Consider the following 24034-nt stretch of genomic DNA (forward strand, 5'->3'; position numbering starts at 1 on the left):
GTCAGTGTCTCAGTATCTCACTGTGCGGTCAGTGTCACAGTGTCTTACCGTGTGGTCAGTGTCTCACTCTACGTTCTGTGTTTCAGTGTCTCACTGTGCGATCGGTGTCTCAGTTTCTCCCCGTGTGGTCAGTGTCTCAGTGTCTCACTGTGCAGTCAGTGTCTCCATGTCTCACCGTGTGGACTGTGTCTCAGTGTCTCACCGTGCGGTCCGTGTCTCAATGTCTCACCGTGTGGTCAGTGTCTCCATGTCTCACCGTGTGGTCAGTGTCTCAGTGTCTCACCGTGCGGTCCGTGTCTCTCTGTCTCACCGTGTGGTCAGTGTCTCAGTGTTTCACCGTGCAGTCAGTGCCTCAGTATCTCACCGTGCGGTCAGTGTCTCTGTGTCTCACCGTGTGGTCAGTGTCACACCGTTGGTAAGTGTCTCATTGTCTTACTGTGTGGTCAGTGTCTCAGTGTCTCACTGTACTGTCAGTGTCTGAGTGTCTCACCGTGTGGTCAGTGACTCACCGTGGGGACAGTGTCCCAGTATCTCACTGTGCGGTCAGTGTCTCAGTGTCTTAACGTGTGGTCCGTGTCTCAGTGTCTCACCGTGTGGTCAGTGTCTCACTCTACGTTCAGTGTCTCAGTGTCTCACTGTGTGGTCAGTGTCTCAGTGTCTCACCGTGCGGTTGGTGTCTCAGTGACTCACTGTGTGGTTAGTGTCTCAATTTCTCACTGTGCAGTCAGTGTCTCAGTGTCTTAACGTGTGGTCCGTGTCTCAGTGTCTCACCGTGTGGTCAGTGTCTCACTCTACGTTCAGTGTCTCAGTGTCTCACCGTGCGGTCCGTGTCTCAGTGTCTCACCATGCGGTCAGTGACTCAGTGTCTCACCGTGTGGTCAGTGTCTCAGTGTCTCACCGTGCGGTCCGTGTCTCTCTGTCTCACCGTGTGGTCAGTGTCTCAGTGTTTCACCGTGCAGTCAGTGCCTCAGTATCTCACCGTGCGGTCAGTGTCTCTGTGTCTCACCGTGTGGTCAGTGTCACACCGTTTGGTAAGTGTCTCATTGTCTTACTGTGTGGTCAGTGTCTCAGTGTCGCACTGTACTGTCAGTGTCTGAGTGTCTCAACGTGTGGTCAGTGTCTCACTCTACGTTCAGTGTCTCAGTGTCTCACTGTGTGGTCAGTGTCTCAGTGTCTCACCGTGCGGTCGTGTCTCAGTGTCTCACCGTGTGGTCAGTGTCTCACTCTACGTTCAGTGTCTCAGTGTCTCACTGTGCAGTCAGTGTCTCCATGTCTCACCGTGTGGTCAGTGTCTCAGTGTCTCACCGTGCGGTCCGTGTCTCAGTGTCTCACCATGCGGTCAGTGACTCAGTGTCTCACCGTGTGGTCAGTGTCTCAGTGTCTCACTGTGCAGTCAGTGCCTCAGTTTCTCACCGTGTGGTCAGTGTCTCTGTGTCTCACCGTGTGGTCAGTGTCTCAGTGTCTCACCGTGTGGTCAGTCTCTCACTGTCTCACCGTGTGGGCAGTGTCCCAGTGTCTCACCATGCAGTCAGTGTCTCTGTGTCTCACTGTGCACTTAGTGTCACAGTGTCTCACCGTGTGGTCAGTGTCACACCGTTTGGTAAGTGTCTCAGTGTCTAACGGTGTGGTCAGTGTTGTCAGTGTCTCACTGTACTGTCAGTGTCTGAGTGTCTCACCGTGTGGTCAGTGACTCACCGTGCGGTCAGTGTCTCAGTATCTCACTTTGCGGTCAGTGTCTCAGTGTCTCACCATGCGGTCAGTGTCCCGCTGTGCAGTCAGTGTCTCTATGTCTCACCATGTGGTCAGTGTCTCGATGTCTCACCGTGCAGTCAGTGTCTCAGTGTCTCACCGTGTGGTCAGTGGCTCACTGTCCCACCGAGTAATCAGTGTCTCAGTGTGCAGTCAGTGTCTCTGTGTCTCACCATGTGGTCAGTAACTCACTGTGCTGTCAGTGTCTCACTGAGTGGTCAGTGTCTCACTCTACGGTCCATGTCTCAGTGTCTCACCGTGTGGTCAGTGCCTCAGTGTCTCACCGTGTGGTCAGTGGCTCACTGTCCCACCGTGTGGTCAGTGTCTCTGTATCTCACCGTGCAGTCAGTGTCCCTGTGTCTCACCATGTGGTCAGTGTCTCAGTGTCTCAGCGTGTGGTCAGTGTCTCTGTATCTCACCGTGCAGTCAATGTCTCTGTGTCTCACCATGTGGTCAGTGACTCCCTGTGCGGTCAGTGTTTCAGTGTCTCACAGTGCATTCAGTGTCTCAGTGTCTCACCGTGTGGTCAGTGTCTCAGTGTCTCACCGTGCAGTCAGTGCCTCAGTATCTCATCCTGCGGTCAGTGACTCAGTGTCTCACCGTGTGGTCAGTGTCTCAGTGTCTCACCGTGCAGTCAGTGCCTCAGTATCTCACCGTGTGGTCAGTGTCGCAGTGTCTCACCGTGCGGTCAGTGTCTCTGTGTCTCACCGTGTGGTCAGTGTCACACCGTTTGGTAAGTGTCTCATTGTCTTAGTGTGTGGTCAGTGTCTCAGTGTCTCACTGTACTGTCAGTGTCTGAGTGTCTCACCGTGTGGTCAGTGTCTCACCGTGCGGACAGTGTCTCAGTATCTCACTGTGCGGTCAGTGTCTCAGTGTCTCACCGTGCGGTCGGTGTCTCAGTGACTCACTGTGCGGTCAGTGTCTCAGTTTCTCACCGTGTGGTCAGTGTCTCAGTGTCTCACCGTGCAGTCAGTGCCTCAGTATCTCACCGTGTGGTCAGTGTCGCAGTGTCTCACCGTGCGGTCAGTGTCTCTGTGTCTCACTGTGCACTTAGTGTCACAGTGTCTCACCGTGCGGTCAGTGTCACACCGTTTGGTAAGTGTCTCAGTGTCTCACCGTGTGGTCAGTGTCTCACCGTGTGGTCAGTGTCTCAAAGTCTCACCGTGTGGTCAGTGTCTCACTCTACGGTCCGTGTCTCAGTGTCTCACCGTGTGGTCAGTGTCTCATTGTCTCACCATGTGGTCAGTGGCTCACTGTCCCAACGTGTGGTCAGTGTCTCACTGTGCGGTCAGTGTCTCTGTATCTCACCATGCAGTCAGTGTCTCAGTGTCTCAGCGTGTGGTCAGTGTCTCTGTATCTCACCGTGCAGTCAGTGTCTCTGTGCCTCACCATGTGGTCAGTGACTCACTGTGCGGTCAGTGTTTCAGTGTCTCACCGTGTGGTCAATGTCTCAGTATCTAACTTTGCGGTCAGTGTCTCACTGTCCCACTGAGTGGTCAGTGTCTCAGTGTGCTGTCAGTGTCTCTGTATCTCACCGTGCAGTCAGTGTCCCTGTGTCTCACCATGTGGTCAGTGACTCACCGTGTGGTCAGTGTCTCAGTGTCTCACCGTGCGGTCAGTGTCTCAGTGACTCACCATGCGGTCAGTGTCTCAGTGTCTCACCGTGCGGTCCGTGTCTCAATGTCTCACCGTGTGGTCAGTGTCTCAGTGTCTCACCGTGCAGTCAGTGCCTCAGTATCCCATCATGCGGTCAGTGTCTCAGTGTCTCACTGTGCAGTCAATGTCTCTGTGTCTCACCATGTGGTCAGTGACTCCCTGTGCGGTCAGTGTTTCAGTGTCTCACAGTGCATTCAGTGTCTCAGTGTCTCACCGTGTGGTCAGTGTCTCTGTATCTCACCGTGCAGTCAGTGTCTCTGTGCCTCACCATGTGGTCAGTGACTCACTGTGCGGTCAGTGTTTCAGTGTCTCACCGTGTGGTCAATGTCTCAGTATCTAACTTTGCGGTCAGTGTCTCTCTGTCCCACTGAGTGGTCAGTGTCTCAGTGTGCTGTCAGTGTCTCTGTATCTCACCGTGCAGTCAGTGTCCCTGTGTCTCACCATGTGGTCAGTGACTCACCGTGTGGTCAGTGTTTCAGTGTCTCACCGTGTGGTCAATGTCTCAGTATCTAACTTTGCGGTCAGTGTCTCACTGTTCCACCGAGTGGTCAGTGTCTCAGTGTGCGGTCAGTGTCTCTGTATCTCACCGTGCAGTCAGTGTCTCTGTGTCTCACCATGTGGTCAGTGACTCACCGTGTGGTCAGTGTCTCAGTGTCTCACCGTGCGGTCAGTGTCTCAGTGACTCACCATGCGGTCAGTGTCTCAGTGTCTCACCGTGCGGTCCGTGTCTCAATGTCTCACCGTGTGGTCAGTGTCTCAGTGTCTCACCGTGCAGTCAGTGCCTCAGTATCTCATCATGCGGTCAGTGTCTCAGTGTCTCACTGTGCAGTCAGTGCCTCAGTATCTCATCGTGTGGTCAGTGTCGCAGTGTCTCACCGTGCGGTCAGTGTCTCTGTGTCTCACCGTGTGGTCAGTGTCACACCTTTGGTAAGTGTCTCATTGTCTTAGTGTGTGGTCAGTGTCTCAGTGTCTCACTGTACTGTCAGTGTCTGAGTGTCTCACCGTGTGGTCAGTGTCTCACCGTGCGGACAGTGTCTCAGTATCTCACTGTGCGGTCAGTGTCTCAGTGTCTTAACGTGTGGTCCGTGTCTCAGTGTCTCACCGTGTGGTCAGTGTCTCACTCTACGTTCAGTGTCTCAGTGTCTCACTGTGTGGTCAGTGTCTCAGTATCTCACCATGCGGTCAGTGACCAAGTGTCTCACCGTGTGGTCAGTGTCTCCATGTCTCACCGTGTGGTCAGTGTCCCAGTGACTCACTGTGCGGGCGGTGTCTCAGTATCTCACTGTGCAGTCAGTGTCTCACTGTGCGGTCAGTGTCCCAGTGTCTCACTGTGCGGGCAGTGTCTCAGTATCTCACTGTGCGGTCAGTGTCTCACTGTGTGGTCAGTGTCCCAGTGTCTCACTGTGCAGTCAGTGTCTCCATGTCTCACTGTGCGGTCCGTGTCTCAGTGTCTCACCGTGCGGTCAGTGACTCTGTGTCTCACTGTGCACTTAGTGTCTCAGTGTCTCACCGTGTGGTCAGTGTCTCATCGTGTGGTCAGTGTCTCACTCTACGGTCCGTGTCTCAGTGTCTCACCGTGTGGTCAGTGTCTCATTGTCTCACCATGTGGTCAGTGGCTCACTGTCCCAACGTGTGGTCAGTGTCTCACTGTGCAGTCAGTGTCTCTGTATCTCACCATGCAGTCAGTGTCTCAGTGTCTCAGCGTGTGGTCAGTGTCTCTGTATCTCACCGTGCAGTCAGTGTCTCTGTGTCTCACCATGTGGTCAGTGACTCACTGTGCGGTCAGTGTTTCAGTGTCTCACCGTGTGGTCAATGTCTCAGTATCTAACTTTGCGGTCAGTGTCTCACTGTCCCACCGAGTGGTCAGTGTCTCAGTGTCTCACCGTGTGGTCAGTGTCTCAGTGTCTCACCGTGCGGTCAGTGTCTCAGTGACTCACTGTGCGGTCAGTGTCTCAGTGTCTCACCGTGCGGTCCGTGTCTCAATGTCTCACCGTGTGGTCAGTGTCTCAGTGTCTCACCGTGCAGTCAGTGCCTCAGTATCTCATCATGCGGTCAGTGACTCAGTGTCTCACCATGTGGTCAGTGTCTCCATGTCTCACTGTGTGGTCAGTGTCTCAGTGTCTCACCGTGCAGTCAGTGCCTCAGTATCTCACCGTGTGGTCCGTGTCGCAGTGTCTCACCGTGCGGTCAGTGTCTCTGTGTCTCACCGTGTGGTCAGTGTCACACCTTTGGTAAGTGTCTCATTGTCTTAGTGTGTGGTCAGTGTCTCAGTGTCTCACTGTACTGTCAGTGTCTGAGTGTCTCACCGTGCGGACAGTGTCTCAGTATCTCACTGTGCGGTCAGTGTCTCAGTGTCTCACCGTGCGGTCGGTGTCTCAGTGACTCACTGTGCGGTCAGTGTCTCAGTGACTCACTGTGTGGTCAGTGTCTCAGTTTCTCACCGTGTGGTCAGTGTCTCAGTGTCTCACCGTGCAGTCAGTGCCTCAGTATCTCACCGTGTGGTCAGTGTCACTGTGTCTCACCGTGTGGTCAGTGACTCACCGTGCAGACAGTGTCTCCGTATCTCACTGTGCGGACAGTGTCTCAGTGTCTTAACGTGTGGTCCGTGTCTCAGTGTCTCACCGTGTGGTCAGTGTCTGAGTGTCTCACCATGTGGTCAGTGACTCACCGTGCGGACAGTGTCTCAGTATCTCACTCTACGTTCAGTGTCTCAGTGTCTCACTGTGTGGTCAGTGTCTCAGTATCTCACTGTGCGGTCAGTGTCACAGTGTCTTACCGTGTGGTCAGTGTCTCACTCTACGTTCTGTGTTTCAGTGTCTCACTGTGCGATCGGTGTCTCAGTTTCTCCCCGTGTGGTCAGTGTCTCAGTGTCTCACTGTGCAGTCAGTGTCTCCATGTCTCACCGTGTGGACTGTGTCTCAGTGTCTCACCGTGCGGTCCGTGTCTCAGTGTCTCACCGTGTGGTCAGTGTCTCCATGTCTCACCGTGTGGTCAGTGTCTCAGTGTCTCACCGTGCGGTCAGTGTCCCAGTGTCTCACTGTGCGGGCAGTGTCTCAGTATCTCACTGTGTGGTCAGTGTCTCACTGTGTGGTCAGTGTCCCAGTGACTCACCGTGCAGACAGTGTCTCCGTATCTCACTGTGCGGACAGTGTCTCAGTGTCTTAACGTGTGGTCCGTGTCTCAGTGTCTCACCGTGTGGTCAGTGTCTGAGTGTCTCACCATGTGGTCAGTGACTCACCGTGCGGACAGTGTCTCAGTATCTCACTCTACGTTCAGTGTCTCAGTGTCTCACTGTGTGGTCAGTGTCTCAGTATCTCACTGTGCGGTCAGTGTCACAGTGTCTTACCGTGTGGTCAGTGTCTCACTCTACGTTCTGTGTTTCAGTGTCTCACTGTGCGATCGGTGTCTCAGTTTCTCCCCGTGTGGTCAGTGTCTCAGTGTCTCACTGTGCAGTCAGTGTCTCCATGTCTCACCGTGTGGACTGTGTCTCAGTGTCTCACCGTGCGGTCCGTGTCTCAATGTCTCACCGTGTGGTCAGTGTCTCCATGTCTCACCGTGTGGTCAGTGTCTCAGTGTCTCACCGTGCGGTCCGTGTCTCTCTGTCTCACCGTGTGGTCAGTGTCTCAGTGTTTCACCGTGCAGTCAGTGCCTCAGTATCTCACCGTGCGGTCAGTGTCTCTGTGTCTCACCGTGTGGTCAGTGTCACACCGTTTGGTAAGTGTCTCATTGTCTTACTGTGTGGTCAGTGTCTCAGTGTCTCACTGTACTGTCAGTGTCTGAGTGTCTCACCGTGTGGTCAGTGACTCACCGTGGGGACAGTGTCCCAGTATCTCACTGTGCGGTCAGTGTCTCAGTGTCTTAACGTGTGGTCCGTGTCTCAGTGTCTCACCGTGTGGTCAGTGTCTCACTCTACGTTCAGTGTCTCAGTGTCTCACTGTGTGGTCAGTGTCTCAGTGTCTCACCGTGCGGTTGGTGTCTCAGTGACTCACTGTGTGGTTAGTGTCTCAATTTCTCACTGTGCAGTCAGTGTCTCAGTGTCTTAACGTGTGGTCCGTGTCTCAGTGTCTCACCGTGTGGTCAGTGTCTCACTCTACGTTCAGTGTCTCAGTGTCTCACCGTGCGGTCCGTGTCTCAGTGTCTCACCATGCGGTCAGTGACTCAGTGTCTCACCGTGTGGTCAGTGTCTCAGTGTCTCACCGTGCGGTCCGTGTCTCTCTGTCTCACCGTGTGGTCAGTGTCTCAGTGTTTCACCGTGCAGTCAGTGCCTCAGTATCTCACCGTGCGGTCAGTGTCTCTGTGTCTCACTGTGTGGTCAGTGTCACACCGTTTGGTAAGTGTCTCATTGTCTTACTGTGTGGTCAGTGTCTCAGTGTCGCACTGTACTGTCAGTGTCTGAGTGTCTCAACGTGTGGTCAGTGTCTCACTCTACGTTCAGTGTCTCAGTGTCTCACTGTGTGGTCAGTGTCTCAGTGTCTCACCGTGCGGTCGGTGTCTCAGTGTCTCACCGTGTGGTCAGTGTCTCACTCTACGTTCAGTGTCTCAGTGTCTCACTGTGCAGTCAGTGTCTCCATGTCTCACCGTGTGGTCAGTGTCTCAGTGTCTCACCGTGCGGTCCGTGTCTCAGTGTCTCACCATGCGGTCAGTGACTCAGTGTCTCACCGTGTGGTCAGTGTCTCAGTGTCTCACTGTGCAGTCAGTGCCTCAGTATCTCACCGTGTGGTCAGTGTCTCTGTGTCTCACCGTGTGGTCAGTGTCTCAGTGTCTCACCGTGTGGTCAGTCTCTCACTGTCTCACCGTGTGGGCAGTGTCCCAGTGTCTCACCATGCAGTCAGTGTCTCTGTGTCTCACTGTGCACTTAGTGTCACAGTGTCTCACCGTGTGGTCAGTGTCACACCGTTTGGTAAGTGTCTCAGTGTCTAACGGTGTGGTCAGTGTTGTCAGTGTCTCACTGTACTGTCAGTGTCTGAGTGTCTCACCGTGTGGTCAGTGACTCACCGTGCGGTCAGTGTCTCAGTATCTCACTTTGCGGTCAGTGTCTCAGTGTCTCACCATGCGGTCAGTGTCCCGCTGTGCAGTCAGTGTCTCTATGTCTCACCATGTGGTCAGTGTCTCGATGTCTCACCGTGCAGTCAGTGTCTCAGTGTCTCACCGTGTGGTCAGTGGCTCACTGTCCCACCGAGTAATCAGTGTCTCAGTGTGCAGTCAGTGTCTCTGTGTCTCACCATGTGGTCAGTAACTCACTGTGCTGTCAGTGTCTCACTGAGTGGTCAGTGTCTCACTCTACGGTCCATGTCTCAGTGTCTCACCGTGTGGTCAGTGCCTCAGTGTCTCACCGTGTGGTCAGTGGCTCACTGTCCCACCGTGTGGTCAGTGTCTCTGTATCTCACCGTGCAGTCAGTGTCCCTGTGTCTCACCATGTGGTCAGTGTCTCAGTGTCTCAGCGTGTGGTCAGTGTCTCTGTATCTCACCGTGCAGTCAATGTCTCTGTGTCTCACCATGTGGTCAGTGACTCCCTGTGCGGTCAGTGTTTCAGTGTCTCACAGTGCATTCAGTGTCTCAGTGTCTCACCGTGTGGTCAGTGTCTCAGTGTCTCACCGTGCAGTCAGTGCCTCAGTATCTCATCCTGCGGTCAGTGACTCAGTGTCTCACCGTGTGGTCAGTGTCTCAGTGTCTCACCGTGCAGTCAGTGCCTCAGTATCTCACCGTGTGGTCAGTGTCGCAGTGTCTCACCGTGCGGTCAGTGTCTCTGTGTCTCACCGTGTGGTCAGTGTCACACCGTTTGGTAAGTGTCTCATTGTCTTAGTGTGTGGTCAGTGTCTCAGTGTCTCACTGTACTGTCAGTGTCTGAGTGTCTCACCGTGTGGTCAGTGTCTCACCGTGCGGACAGTGTCTCAGTATCTCACTGTGCGGTCAGTGTCTCAGTGTCTCACCGTGCGGTCGGTGTCTCAGTGACTCACTGTGCGGTCAGTGTCTCAGTTTCTCACCGTGTGGTCAGTGTCTCAGTGTCTCACCGTGCAGTCAGTGCCTCAGTATCTCACCGTGTGGTCAGTGTCGCAGTGTCTCACCGTGCGGTCAGTGTCTCTGTGTCTCACTGTGCACTTAGTGTCACAGTGTCTCACCGTGCGGTCAGTGTCACACCGTTTGGTAAGTGTCTCAGTGTCTCACCGTGTGGTCAGTGTCTCACCGTGTGGTCAGTGTCTCAAAGTCTCACCGTGTGGTCAGTGTCTCACTCTACGGTCCGTGTCTCAGTGTCTCACCGTGTGGTCAGTGTCTCATTGTCTCACCATGTGGTCAGTGGCTCACTGTCCCAACGTGTGGTCAGTGTCTCACTGTGCGGTCAGTGTCTCTGTATCTCACCATGCAGTCAGTGTCTCAGTGTCTCAGCGTGTGGTCAGTGTCTCTGTATCTCACCGTGCAGTCAGTGTCTCTGTGCCTCACCATGTGGTCAGTGACTCACTGTGCGGTCAGTGTTTCAGTGTCTCACCGTGTGGTCAATGTCTCAGTATCTAACTTTGCGGTCAGTGTCTCACTGTCCCACTGAGTGGTCAGTGTCTCAGTGTGCTGTCAGTGTCTCTGTATCTCACCGTGCAGTCAGTGTCCCTGTGTCTCACCATGTGGTCAGTGACTCACCGTGTGGTCAGTGTCTCAGTGTCTCACCGTGCGGTCAGTGTCTCAGTGACTCACCATGCGGTCAGTGTCTCAGTGTCTCACCGTGCGGTCCGTGTCTCAATGTCTCACCGTGTGGTCAGTGTCTCAGTGTCTCACCGTGCAGTCAGTGCCTCAGTATCCCATCATGCGGTCAGTGTCTCAGTGTCTCACTGTGCAGTCAGTGCCTCAGTATCTCATCGTGTGGTCAGTGTCGCAGTGTCTCACCGTGCGGTCAGTGTCTCTGTGTCTCACCGTGTGGTCAGTGTCACACCTTTGGTAAGTGTCTCATTGTCTTAGTGTGTGGTCAGTGTCTCAGTGTCTCACTGTACTGTCAGTGTCTGAGTGTCTCACCGTGTGGTCAGTGTCTCACCGTGCGGACAGTGTCTCAGTATCTCACTGTGCGGTCAGTGTCTCAGTGTCTTAACGTGTGGTCCGTGTCTCAGTGTCTCACCGTGTGGTCAGTGTCTCACTCTACGTTCAGTGTCTCAGTGTCTCACTGTGTGGTCAGTGTCTCAGTATCTCACCATGCGGTCAGTGACCAAGTGTCTCACCGTGTGGTCAGTGTCTCCATGTCTCACCGTGTGGTCAGTGTCCCAGTGACTCACTGTGCGGGCGGTGTCTCAGTATCTCACTGTGCAGTCAGTGTCTCACTGTGCGGTCAGTGTCCCAGTGTCTCACTGTGCGGGCAGTGTCTCAGTATCTCACTGTGCGGTCAGTGTCTCACTGTGTGGTCAGTGTCCCAGTGTCTCACTGTGCAGTCAGTGTCTCCATGTCTCACTGTGCGGTCCGTGTCTCAGTGTCTCACCGTGCGGTCAGTGACTCTGTGTCTCACTGTGCACTTAGTGTCTCAGTGTCTCACCGTGTGGTCAGTGTCTCATCGTGTGGTCAGTGTCTCACTCTACGGTCCGTGTCTCAGTGTCTCACCGTGTGGTCAGTGTCTCATTGTCTCACCATGTGGTCAGTGGCTCACTGTCTCACCGTGTGGTCAGTGTCTCACTCTACGTTCAGTGTCTCAGTGTCTCACCGTGCGGTCCGTGTCTCAGTGTCTCACCATGCGGTCAGTGACTCAGTGTCTCACCGTGTGGTCAGTGTCTCAGTGTCTCACCGTGCGGTCCGTGTCTCTCTGTCTCACCGTGTGGTCAGTGTCTCAGTGTTTCACCGTGCAGTCAGTGCCTCAGTATCTCACCGTGCGGTCAGTGTCTCTGTGTCTCACTGTGTGGTCAGTGTCACACCGTTTGGTAAGTGTCTCATTGTCTTACTGTGTGGTCAGTGTCTCAGTGTCGCACTGTACTGTCAGTGTCTGAGTGTCTCAACGTGTGGTCAGTGTCTCACTCTACGTTCAGTGTCTCAGTGTCTCACTGTGTGGTCAGTGTCTCAGTGTCTCACCGTGCGGTCGGTGTCTCAGTGTCTCACCGTGTGGTCAGTGTCTCACTCTACGTTCAGTGTCTCAGTGTCTCACTGTGTGGTCAGTGTCTCAGTATCTCACCGTGCGGTCGGTGTCTCAGTGTCTCACTGTGCAGTCAGTGTCTCCATGTCTCACCGTGTGGTCAGTGTCTCAGTGTCTCACCGTGCGGTCCGTGTCTCAGTGTCTCACCATGCGGTCAGTGACTCAGTGTCTCACCGTGTGGTCAGTGTCTCAGTGTCTCACTGTGCAGTCAGTGCCTCAGTATCTCACCGTGTGGTCAGTGTCTCTGTGTCTCACCGTGTGGTCAGTGTCTCAGTGTCTCACCGTGTGGTCAGTCTCTCACTGTCTCACCGTGTGGGCAGTGTCCCAGTGTCTCACCATGCAGTCAGTGTCTCTGTGTCTCACTGTGCACTTAGTGTCACAGTGTCTCACCGTGTGGTCAGTGTCACACCGTTTGGTAAGTGTCTCAGTGTCTAACGGTGTGGTCAGTGTTGTCAGTGTCTCACTGTACTGTCAGTGTCTGAGTGTCTCACCGTGTGGTCAGTGACTCACCGTGCGGTCAGTGTCTCAGTATCTCACTTTGCGGTCAGTGTCTCAGTGTCTCACCATGCGGTCAGTGTCCCGCTGTGCAGTCAGTGTCTCTATGTCTCACCATGTGGTCAGTGTCTCGATGTCTCACCGTGCAGTCAGTGTCTCAGTGTCTCACCGTGTGGTCAGTGGCTCACTGTCCCACCGAGTAATCAGTGTCTCAGTGTGCAGTCAGTGTCTCTGTGTCTCACCATGTGGTCAGTAACTCACTGTGCTGTCAGTGTCTCACTGAGTGGTCAGTGTCTCACTCTACGGTCCATGTCTCAGTGTCTCACCGTGTGGTCAGTGCCTCAGTGTCTCACCGTGTGGTCAGTGGCTCACTGTCCCACCGTGTGGTCAGTGTCTCTGTATCTCACCGTGCAGTCAGTGTCCCTGTGTCTCACCATGTGGTCAGTGTCTCAGTGTCTCAGCGTGTGGTCAGTGTCTCTGTATCTCACCGTGCAGTCAATGTCTCTGTGTCTCACCATGTGGTCAGTGACTCCCTGTGCGGTCAGTGTTTCAGTGTCTCACAGTGCATTCAGTGTCTCAGTGTCTCACCGTGTGGTCAGTGTCTCAGTGTCTCACCGTGCAGTCAGTGCCTCAGTATCTCATCCTGCGGTCAGTGACTCAGTGTCTCACCGTGTGGTCAGTGTCTCAGTGTCTCACCGTGCAGTCAGTGCCTCAGTATCTCACCGTGTGGTCAGTGTCGCAGTGTCTCACCGTGCGGTCAGTGTCTCTGTGTCTCACCGTGTGGTCAGTGTCACACCGTTTGGTAAGTGTCTCATTGTCTTAGTGTGTGGTCAGTGTCTCAGTGTCTCACTGTACTGTCAGTGTCTGAGTGTCTCACCGTGTGGTCAGTGTCTCACCGTGCGGACAGTGTCTCAGTATCTCACTGTGCGGTCAGTGTCTCAGTGTCTCACCGTGCGGTCGGTGTCTCAGTGACTCACTGTGCGGTCAGTGTCTCAGTTTCTCACCGTGTGGTCAGTGTCTCAGTGTCTCACCGTGCAGTCAGTGCCTCAGTATCTCACCGTGTGGTCAGTGTCGCAGTGTCTCACCGTGCGGTCAGTGTCTCTGTGTCTCACTGTGCACTTAGTGTCACAGTGTCTCACCGTGCGGTCAGTGTCACACCGTTTGGTAAGTGTCTCAGTGTCTCACCGTGTGGTCAGTGTCTCACCGTGTGGTCAGTGTCTCAAAGTCTCACCGTGTGGTCAGTGTCTCACTCTACGGTCCGTGTCTCAGTGTCTCACCGTGTGGTCAGTGTCTCATTGTCTCACCATGTGGTCAGTGGCTCACTGTCCCAACGTGTGGTCAGTGTCTCACTGTGCGGTCAGTGTCTCTGTATCTCACCATGCAGTCAGTGTCTCAGTGTCTCAGCGTGTGGTCAGTGTCTCTGTATCTCACCGTGCAGTCAGTGTCTCTGTGCCTCACCATGTGGTCAGTGACTCACTGTGCGGTCAGTGTTTCAGTGTCTCACCGTGTGGTCAATGTCTCAGTATCTAACTTTGCGGTCAGTGTCTCACTGTCCCACTGAGTGGTCAGTGTCTCAGTGTGCTGTCAGTGTCTCTGTATCTCACCGTGCAGTCAGTGTCCCTGTGTCTCACCATGTGGTCAGTGACTCACCGTGTGGTCAGTGTCTCAGTGTCTCACCGTGCGGTCAGTGTCTCAGTGACTCACCATGCGGTCAGTGTCTCAGTGTCTCACCGTGCGGTCCGTGTCTCAATGTCTCACCGTGTGGTCAGTGTCTCAGTGTCTCACCGTGCAGTCAGTGCCTCAGTATCCCATCATGCGGTCAGTGTCTCAGTGTCTCACTGTGCAGTCAGTGCCTCAGTATCTCATCGTGTGGTCAGTGTCGCAGTGTCTCACCGTGCGGTCAGTGTCTCTGTGTCTCACCGTGTGGTCAGTGTCACACCTTTGGTAAGTGTCTCATTGTCTTAGTGTGTGGTCAGTGTCTCAGTGTCTCACTGTACTGTCAGTGTCTGAGTGTCTCACCGTGTGGTCAGTGTCTCACCGTGCGGACAGTGTCTCAGTATCTCACTGTGCGGTCAGTGTCTCAGTGTCTTAACGTGTGGTCCGTGTCTCAGTGTCTCACCGTGTGGTCAGTGTCTCACTCTACGTTCAGTGTCTCAGTGTCTCACTGTGTGGTCAGTGTCTCAGTATCTCACCATGCGGTCAGTGACCAAGTGTCTCACCGTGTGGTCAGTGTCTCCATGTCTCACCGTGTGGTCAGTGTCCCAGTGACTCACTGTGCGGGCGGTGTCTCAGTATCTCACTGTGCAGTCAGTGTCTCACTGTGCGGTCAGTGTCCCAGTGTCTCACTGTGCGGGCAGTGTCTCAGTATCTCACTGTGCGGTCAGTGTCTCACTGTGTGGTCAGTGTCCCAGTGTCTCACTGTGCAGTCAGTGTCTCCATGTCTCACTGTGCGGTCCGTGTCTCAGTGTCTCACCGTGCGGTCAGTGACTCTGTGTCTCACTGTGCACTTAGTGTCTCAGTGTCTCACCGTGTGGTCAGTGTCTCATCGTGTGGTCAGTGTCTCACTCTACGGTCCGTGTCTCAGTGTCTCACCGTGTGGTCAGTGTCTCATTGTCTCACCATGTGGTCAGTGGCTCACTGTCCCAACGTGTGGTCAGTGTCTCACTGTGCAGTCAGTGTCTCTGTATCTCACCATGCAGTCAGTGTCTCAGTGTCTCAGCGTGTGGTCAGTGTCTCTGTATCTCACCGTGCAGTCAGTGTCTCTGTGTCTCACCATGTGGTCAGTGACTCACTGTGCGGTCAGTGTTTCAGTGTCTCACCGTGTGGTCAATGTCTCAGTATCTAACTTTGCGGTCAGTGTCTCACTGTCCCACCGAGTGGTCAGTGTCTCAGTGTGCGGTCAGTGTCTCTGTGTCTCACCATGTGGTCAGTGACTCACCGTGTGGTCAGTGTCTCAGTGTCTCACCGTGTGGTCAGTGTCTCAGTGTCTCACCGTGCGGTCAGTGTCTCAGTGACTCACTGTGCGGTCAGTGTCTCAGTGTCTCACCGTGCGGTCCGTGTCTCAATGTCTCACCGTGTGGTCAGTGTCTCAGTGTCTCACCGTGCAGTCAGTGCCTCAGTATCTCATCATGCGGTCAGTGACTCAGTGTCTCACCATGTGGTCAGTGTCTCCATGTCTCACTGTGTGGTCAGTGTCTCAGTGTCTCACCGTGCAGTCAGTGCCTCAGTATCTCACCGTGTGGTCCGTGTCGCAGTGTCTCACCGTGCGGTCAGTGTCTCTGTGTCTCACCGTGTGGTCAGTGTCACACCTTTGGTAAGTGTCTCATTGTCTTAGTGTGTGGTCAGTGTCTCAGTGTCTCACTGTACTGTCAGTGTCTGAGTGTCTCACCGTGCGGACAGTGTCTCAGTATCTCACTGTGCGGTCAGTGTCTCAGTGTCTCACCGTGCGGTCGGTGTCTCAGTGACTCACTGTGCGGTCAGTGTCTCAGTGACTCACTGTGTGGTCAGTGTCTCAGTTTCTCACCGTGTGGTCAGTGTCTCAGTGTCTCACCGTGCAGTCAGTGCCTCAGTATCTCACCGTGTGGTCAGTGTCACTGTGTCTCACCGTGTGGTCAGTGACTCACCGTGCAGACAGTGTCTCCGTATCTCACTGTGCGGACAGTGTCTCAGTGTCTTAACGTGTGGTCCGTGTCTCAGTGTCTCACCGTGTGGTCAGTGTCTGAGTGTCTCACCATGTGGTCAGTGACTCACCGTGCGGACAGTGTCTCAGTATCTCACTCTACGTTCAGTGTCTCAGTGTCTCACTGTGTGGTCAGTGTCTCAGTATCTCACTGTGCGGTCAGTGTCACAGTGTCTTACCGTGTGGTCAGTGTCTCACTCTACGTTCTGTGTTTCAGTGTCTCACTGTGCGATCGGTGTCTCAGTTTCTCCCCGTGTGGTCAGTGTCTCAGTGTCTCACTGTGCAGTCAGTGTCTCCATGTCTCACCGTGTGGACTGTGTCTCAGTGTCTCACCATGCGGTCCGTGTCTCAGTGTCTCACCGTGTGGTCAGTGTCTCCATGTCTCACCGTGTGGTCAGTGTCTCAGTGTCTCACCGTGCGGTCCGTGTCTCTGTGTCTCACCGTGTGGTCAGTGTCTCAGTGTTTCACCGTGCAGTCAGTGCCTCAGTATCTCACCGTGCGGTCAGTGTCTCTGTGTCTCACCGTGTGGTCAGTGTCACACCGTTTGGTAAGTGTCTCATTGTCTTACTGTGTGGTCAGTGTCTCAGTGTCTCACTGTACTGTCAGTGTCTGAGTGTCTCACCGTGTGGTCAGTGACTCACCGTGGGGACAGTGTCACAGTATCTCACTGTGCGGTCAGTGTCTCAGTGTCTTAACGTGTGGTCCGTGTCTCAGTGTCTCACCGTGTGGTCAGTGTCTCGCTCTACGTTCAGTGTCTCAGTGTCTCACTGTGTGGTCAGTGTCTCAGTGTCTCACCGTGCGGTCGGTGTCTCAGTGACTCACTGTGTGGTTAGAGTCTCAATTTCTCACTGTGCAGTCAGTGTCTCAGTGTCTTAACGTGTGGTCCGTGTCTCAGTGTCTCACCGTGTGGTCAGTGTCTCACTCTACGTTCAGTGTCTCAGTGTCTCACCGTTCGGTCCGTGTCTCAGTGTCTCACCATGCGGTCAGTGACTCAGTGTCTCACCGTGTGGTCAGTGTCTCAGTGTCTCACTGTGCAGTCAGTGCCTCAGTATCTCACCGTGTGGTCAGTGTCTCTGTGTCTCATCGTGTGGTCAGTGTCTCAGTGTCTCACCGTGCGGTCCGTGTCTCACTGTCTCACCGTGTGGGCAGTGTCCCAGTGTCTCACCATGCAGTCAGTGTCTCTGTGTCTCACTGTGCACTTAGTGTCACAGTGTCTCACCGTGTGGTCAGTGTCACACCGTTTGGTAAGTGTCTCAGTGTCTAACGGTGTGGTCAGTGTTGTCAGTGTCTCACTGTACTGTCAGTGTCTGAGTGTCTCACCGTGTGGTCAGTGACTCACCGTGCGGTCAGTGTCTCAATATCTCACCGTGCAGTCAATGTCTCTGTGTCTCACCATGTGGTCAGTGACTCCATGTGCGGTCAGTGTTTCAGTGTCTCACAGTGCATTCAGTGTCTCTGTATCTCACCGTGCAGTCAGTGTCTCTGTGCCTCACCATGTGGTCAGTGACTCACTGTGCGGTCAGTGTTTCAGTGTCTCACCGTGTGGTCAATGTCTCAGTATCTAACTTTGCGGTCAGTGTCTCTCTGTCCCACTGAGTGGTCAGTGTCTCAGTGTGCTGTCAGTGTCTCTGTATCTCACCGTGCAGTCAGTGTCCCTGTGTCTCACCATGTGGTCAGTGACTCACCGTGTGGTCAGTGTTTCAGTGTCTCACCGTGTGGTCAATGTCTCAGTATCTAACTTTGCGGTCAGTGTCTCACTGTTCCACCGAGTGGTCAGTGTCTCAGTGTGCGGTCAGTGTCTCTGTATCTCACCGTGCAGTCAGTGTCTCTGTGTCTCACCATGTGGTCAGTGACTCACCGTGTGGTCAGTGTCTCAGTGTCTCACCGTGCGGTCAGTGTCTCAGTGACTCACCATGCGGTCAGTGTCTCAGTGTCTCACCGTGCGGTCCGTGTCTCAATGTCTCACCGTGTGGTCAGTGTCTCAGTGTCTCACCGTGCAGTCAGTGCCTCAGTATCTCATCATGCGGTCAGTGTCTCAGTGTCTCACTGTGCAGTCAGTGCCTCAGTATCTCATCGTGTGGTCAGTGTCGCAGTGTCTCACCGTGCGGTCAGTGTCTCTGTGTCTCACCGTGTGGTCAGTGTCACACCTTTGGTAAGTGTCTCATTGTCTTAGTGTGTGGTCAGTGTCTCAGTGTCTCACTGTACTGTCAGTGTCTGAGTGTCTCACCGTGTGGTCAGTGTCTCACCGTGCGGACAGTGTCTCAGTATCTCACTGTGCGGTCAGTGTCTCAGTGTCTTAACGTGTGGTCCGTGTCTCAGTGTCTCACCGTGTGGTCAGTGTCTCACTCTACGTTCAGTGTCTCAGTGTCTCACTGTGTGGTCAGTGTCTCAGTATCTCACCATGCGGTCAGTGACCAAGTGTCTCACCGTGTGGTCAGTGTCTCCATGTCTCACCGTGTGGTCAGTGTCCCAGTGACTCACTGTGCGGGCGGTGTCTCAGTATCTCACTGTGCAGTCAGTGTCTCACTGTGCGGTCAGTGTCCCAGTGTCTCACTGTGCGGGCAGTGTCTCAGTATCTCACTGTGCGGTCAGTGTCTCACTGTGTGGTCAGTGTCCCAGTGTCTCACTGTGCAGTCAGTGTCTCCATGTCTCACTGTGCGGTCCGTGTCTCAGTGTCTCACCGTGCGGTCAGTGACTCTGTGTCTCACTGTGCACTTAGTGTCTCAGTGTCTCACCGTGTGGTCAGTGTCTCATCGTGTGGTCAGTGTCTCACTCTACGGTCCGTGTCTCAGTGTCTCACCGTGTGGTCAGTGTCTCATTGTCTCACCATGTGGTCAGTGGCTCACTGTCCCAACGTGTGGTCAGTGTCTCACTGTGCAGTCAGTGTCTCTGTATCTCACCATGCAGTCAGTGTCTCAGTGTCTCAGCGTGTGGTCAGTGTCTCTGTATCTCACCGTGCAGTCAGTGTCTCTGTGTCTCACCATGTGGTCAGTGACTCACTGTGCGGTCAGTGTTTCAGTGTCTCACCGTGTGGTCAATGTCTCAGTATCTAACTTTGCGGTCAGTGTCTCACTGTCCCACCGAGTGGTCAGTGTCTCAGTGTCTCACCGTGTGGTCAGTGTCTCAGTGTCTCACCGTGCGGTCAGTGTCTCAGTGACTCACTGTGCGGTCAGTGTCTCAGTGTCTCACCGTGCGGTCCGTGTCTCAATGTCTCACCGTGTGGTCAGTGTCTCAGTGTCTCACCGTGCAGTCAGTGCCTCAGTATCTCATCATGCGGTCAGTGACTCAGTGTCTCACCATGTGGTCAGTGTCTCCATGTCTCACTGTGTGGTCAGTGTCTCAGTGTCTCACCGTGCAGTCAGTGCCTCAGTATCTCACCGTGTGGTCCGTGTCGCAGTGTCTCACCGTGCGGTCAGTGTCTCTGTGTCTCACCGTGTGGTCAGTGTCACACCTTTGGTAAGTGTCTCATTGTCTTAGTGTGTGGTCAGTGTCTCAGTGTCTCACTGTACTGTCAGTGTCTGAGTGTCTCACCGTGCGGACAGTGTCTCAGTATCTCACTGTGCGGTCAGTGTCTCAGTGTCTCACCGTGCGGTCGGTGTCTCAGTGACTCACTGTGCGGTCAGTGTCTCAGTGACTCACTGTGTGGTCAGTGTCTCAGTTTCTCACCGTGTGGTCAGTGTCTCAGTGTCTCACCGTGCAGTCAGTGCCTCAGTATCTCACCGTGTGGTCAGTGTCACTGTGTCTCACCGTGTGGTCAGTGACTCACCGTGCAGACAGTGTCTCCGTATCTCACTGTGCGGACAGTGTCTCAGTGTCTTAACGTGTGGTCCGTGTCTCAGTGTCTCACCGTGTGGTCAGTGTCTGAGTGTCTCACCATGTGGTCAGTGACTCACCGTGCGGACAGTGTCTCAGTATCTCACTCTACGTTCAGTGTCTCAGTGTCTCACTGTGTGGTCAGTGTCTCAGTATCTCACTGTGCGGTCAGTGTCACAGTGTCTTACCGTGTGGTCAGTGTCTCACTCTACGTTCTGTGTTTCAGTGTCTCACTGTGCGATCGGTGTCTCAGTTTCTCCCCGTGTGGTCAGTGTCTCAGTGTCTCACTGTGCAGTCAGTGTCTCCATGTCTCACCGTGTGGACTGTGTCTCAGTGTCTCACCATGCGGTCCGTGTCTCAGTGTCTCACCGTGTGGTCAGTGTCTCCATGTCTCACCGTGTGGTCAGTGTCTCAGTGTCTCACCGTGCGGTCCGTGTCTCTCTGTCTCACCGTGTGGTCAGTGTCTCAGTGTTTCACCGTGCAGTCAGTGCCTCAGTATCTCACCGTGCGGTCAGTGTCTCTGTGTCTCACCGTGTGGTCAGTGTCACACCGTTTGGTAAGTGTCTCATTGTCTTACTGTGTGGTCAGTGTCTCAGTGTCTCACTGTACTGTCAGTGTCTGAGTGTCTCACCGTGTGGTCAGTGACTCACCGTGGGGACAGTGTCACAGTATCTCACTGTGCGGTCAGTGTCTCAGTGTCTTAACGTGTGGTCCGTGTCTCAGTGTCTCACCGTGTGGTCAGTGTCTCGCTCTACGTTCAGTGTCTCAGTGTCTCACTGTGTGGTCAGTGTCTCAGTGTCTCACCGTGCGGTCGGTGTCTCAGTGACTCACTGTGTGGTTAGAGTCTCAATTTCTCACTGTGCAGTCAGTGTCTCAGTGTCTTAACGTGTGGTCCGTGTCTCAGTGTCTCACCGTGTGGTCAGTGTCTCACTCTACGTTCAGTGTCTCAGTGTCTCACCGTTCGGTCCGTGTCTCAGTGTCTCACCATGCGGTCAGTGACTCAGTGTCTCACCGTGTGGTCAGTGTCTCAGTGTCTCACTGTGCAGTCAGTGCCTCAGTATCTCACCGTGTGGTCAGTGTCTCTGTGTCTCATCGTGTGGTCAGTGTCTCAGTGTCTCACCGTGCGGTCCGTGTCTCACTGTCTCACCGTGTGGGCAGTGTCCCAGTGTCTCACCATGCAGTCAGTGTCTCTGTGTCTCACTGTGCACTTAGTGTCACAGTGTCTCACCGTGTGGTCAGTGTCACACCGTTTGGTAAGTGTCTCAGTGTCTAACGGTGTGGTCAGTGTTGTCAGTGTCTCACTGTACTGTCAGTGTCTGAGTGTCTCACCGTGTGGTCAGTGACTCACCGTGCGGTCAGTGTCTCAATATCTCACCGTGCAGTCAATGTCTCTGTGTCTCACCATGTGGTCAGTGACTCCATGTGCGGTCAGTGTTTCAGTGTCTCACAGTGCATTCAGTGTCTCTGTATCTCACCGTGCAGTCAGTGTCTCTGTGCCTCACCATGTGGTCAGTGACTCACTGTGCGGTCAGTGTTTCAGTGTCTCACCGTGTGGTCAATGTCTCAGTATCTAACTTTGCGGTCAGTGTCTCTCTGTCCCACTGAGTGGTCAGTGTCTCAGTGTGCTGTCAGTGTCTCTGTATCTCACCGTGCAGTCAGTGTCCCTGTGTCTCACCATGTGGTCAGTGACTCACCGTGTGGTCAGTGTTTCAGTGTCTCACCGTGTGGTCAATGTCTCAGTATCTAACTTTGCGGTCAGTGTCTCACTGTTCCACCGAGTGGTCAGTGTCTCAGTGTGCGGTCAGTGTCTCTGTATCTCACCGTGCAGTCAGTGTCTCTGTGTCTCACCATGTGGTCAGTGACTCACCGTGTGGTCAGTGTCTCAGTGTCTCACCGTGCGGTCAGTGTCTCAGTGACTCACCATGCGGTCAGTGTCTCAGTGTCTCACCGTGCGGTCCGTGTCTCAATGTCTCACCGTGTGGTCAGTGTCTCAGTGTCTCACCGTGCAGTCAGTGCCTCAGTATCTCATCATGCGGTCAGTGTCTCAGTGTCTCACTGTGCAGTCAGTGCCTCAGTATCTCATCGTGTGGTCAGTGTCGCAGTGTCTCACCGTGCGGTCAGTGTCTCTGTGTCTCACCGTGTGGTCAGTGTCACACCTTTGGTAAGTGTCTCATTGTCTTAGTGTGTGGTCAGTGTCTCAGTGTCTCACTGTACTGTCAGTGTCTGAGTGTCTCACCGTGTGGTCAGTGTCTCACCGTGCGGACAGTGTCTCAGTATCTCACTGTGCGGTCAGTGTCTCAGTGTCTTAACGTGTGGTCCGTGTCTCAGTGTCTCACCGTGTGGTCAGTGTCTCACTCTACGTTCAGTGTCTCAGTGTCTCACTGTGTGGTCAGTGTCTCAGTATCTCACCATGCGGTCAGTGACCAAGTGTCTCACCGTGTGGTCAGTGTCTCCATGTCTCACCGTGTGGTCAGTGTCCCAGTGACTCACTGTGCGGGCGGTGTCTCAGTATCTCACTGTGCAGTCAGTGTCTCACTGTGCGGTCAGTGTCCCAGTGTCTCACTGTGCGGGCAGTGTCTCAGTATCTCACTGTGCGGTCAGTGTCTCACTGTGTGGTCAGTGTCCCAGTGTCTCACTGTGCAGTCAGTGTCTCCATGTCTCACTGTGCGGTCCGTGTCTCAGTGTCTCACCGTGCGGTCAGTGACTCTGTGTCTCACTGTGCACTTAGTGTCTCAGTGTCTCACCGTGTGGTCAGTGTCTCATCGTGTGGTCAGTGTCTCACTCTACGGTCCGTGTCTCAGTGTCTCACCGTGTGGTCAGTGTCTCATTGTCTCACCATGTGGTCAGTGGCTCACTGTCCCAACGTGTGGTCAGTGTCTCACTGTGCAGTCAGTGTCTCTGTATCTCACCATGCAGTCAGTGTCTCAGTGTCTCAGCGTGTGGTCAGTGTCTCTGTATCTCACCGTGCAGTCAGTGTCTCTGTGTCTCACCATGTGGTCAGTGACTCACTGTGCGGTCAGTGTTTCAGTGTCTCACCGTGTGGTCAATGTCTCAGTATCTAACTTTGCGGTCAGTGTCTCACTGTCCCACCGAGTGGTCAGTGTCTCAGTGTCTCACCGTGTGGTCAGTGTCTCAGTGTCTCACCGTGCGGTCAGTGTCTCAGTGACTCACTGTGCGGTCAGTGTCTCAGTGTCTCACCGTGCGGTCCGTGTCTCAATGTCTCACCGTGTGGTCAGTGTCTCAGTGTCTCACCGTGCAGTCAGTGCCTCAGTATCTCATCATGCGGTCAGTGACTCAGTGTCTCACCATGTGGTCAGTGTCTCCATGTCTCACTGTGTGGTCAGTGTCTCAGTGTCTCACCGTGCAGTCAGTGCCTCAGTATCTCACCGTGTGGTCCGTGTCGCAGTGTCTCACCGTGCGGTCAGTGTCTCTGTGTCTCACCGTGTGGTCAGTGTCACACCTTTGGTAAGTGTCTCATTGTCTTAGTGTGTGGTCAGTGTCTCAGTGTCTCACTGTACTGTCAGTGTCTGAGTGTCTCACCGTGCGGACAGTGTCTCAGTATCTCACTGTGCGGTCAGTGTCTCAGTGTCTCACCGTGCGGTCGGTGTCTCAGTGACTCACTGTGCGGTCAGTGTCTCAGTGACTCACTGTGTGGTCAGTGTCTCAGTTTCTCACCGTGTGGTCAGTGTCTCAGTGTCTCACCGTGCAGTCAGTGCCTCAGTATCTCACCGTGTGGTCAGTGTCACTGTGTCTCACCGTGTGGTCAGTGACTCACCGTGCAGACAGTGTCTCCGTATCTCACTGTGCGGACAGTGTCTCAGTGTCTTAACGTGTGGTCCGTGTCTCAGTGTCTCACCGTGTGGTCAGTGTCTGAGTGTCTCACCATGTGGTCAGTGACTCACCGTGCGGACAGTGTCTCAGTATCTCACTCTACGTTCAGTGTCTCAGTGTCTCACTGTGTGGTCAGTGTCTCAGTATCTCACTGTGCGGTCAGTGTCACAGTGTCTTACCGTGTGGTCAGTGTCTCACTCTACGTTCTGTGTTTCAGTGTCTCACTGTGCGATCGGTGTCTCAGTTTCTCCCCGTGTGGTCAGTGTCTCAGTGTCTCACTGTGCAGTCAGTGTCTCCATGTCTCACCGTGTGGACTGTGTCTCAGTGTCTCACCGTGCGGTCCGTGTCTCAGTGTCTCACCGTGTGGTCAGTGTCTCCATGTCTCACCGTGTGGTCAGTGTCTCAGTGTCTCACCGTGCGGTCAGTGTCCCAGTGTCTCACTGTGCGGGCAGTGTCTCAGTATCTCACTGTGTGGTCAGTGTCTCACTGTGTGGTCAGTGTCCCAGTGACTCACCGTGCAGACAGTGTCTCCGTATCTCACTGTGCGGACAGTGTCTCAGTGTCTTAACGTGTGGTCCGTGTCTCAGTGTCTCACCGTGTGGTCAGTGTCTGAGTGTCTCACCATGTGGTCAGTGACTCACCGTGCGGACAGTGTCTCAGTATCTCACTCTACGTTCAGTGTCTCAGTGTCTCACTGTGTGGTCAGTGTCTCAGTA

Source organism: Hemiscyllium ocellatum, chromosome 14, assembly GCF_020745735.1.
Source record: "Hemiscyllium ocellatum isolate sHemOce1 chromosome 14, sHemOce1.pat.X.cur, whole genome shotgun sequence".
NCBI classification, from domain to species: Eukaryota; Metazoa; Chordata; class Chondrichthyes; order Orectolobiformes; family Hemiscylliidae; genus Hemiscyllium; species Hemiscyllium ocellatum.